Below are 526 nucleotides of genomic sequence, written 5' to 3'. Positions count from 1 at the left end.
TGGCTTATTTGCACATTCGGAGCCGAAAAGAAGAAAAAAAACATGTTTGTTTTCTCCTCTTTTTTTTTTTGCGCGCGTTTAATCTCTTTTCGATTTGTATTTTTGTACTCCTTATATTTATATATTTATTTGTTGTTGGGGCCTCATGTCTTTTCCCCATTGTTTCATAAAAATTCGCTTGTTCCCACCAGGCATGACTTATATAAATATTTAAGAATATATATATATATATATTTATATATGTTTATATATTCATTTTGTTTGGTTTCTTGGTTGTTTGTTTTTTCTTTCTCACACTTAAATTGTTACTTTCATTATTTCAAAAAAAAAAGGAAAAATGCTCCTGCGCTCCAAAGTTCTCTGACATTTACCATCTTTTATTTAATCTGTTTTGTGTTTAAACATTTTCCGCTACACCTTGTTCCCACTTTTATGCCATGCGTTAGTGATTACAGATATGATGTGAAAAATTACAAAAAAATTAAAAAAAAAAAAGAGACTGAAGAACCAAAGAGAGAAGGAAGGG

The sequence above is a fragment of the Trypanosoma equiperdum genome (assembly GCF_001457755.1).
Source record: "Trypanosoma equiperdum strain OVI genome assembly, contig: ctg_387, whole genome shotgun sequence".
In the NCBI taxonomy this organism is placed as follows: Eukaryota; Euglenozoa; class Kinetoplastea; order Trypanosomatida; family Trypanosomatidae; genus Trypanosoma; species Trypanosoma equiperdum.
The sequence above is the reverse complement of the archived record's forward strand: the minus strand, read 5'-3'. Positions refer to the sequence as shown.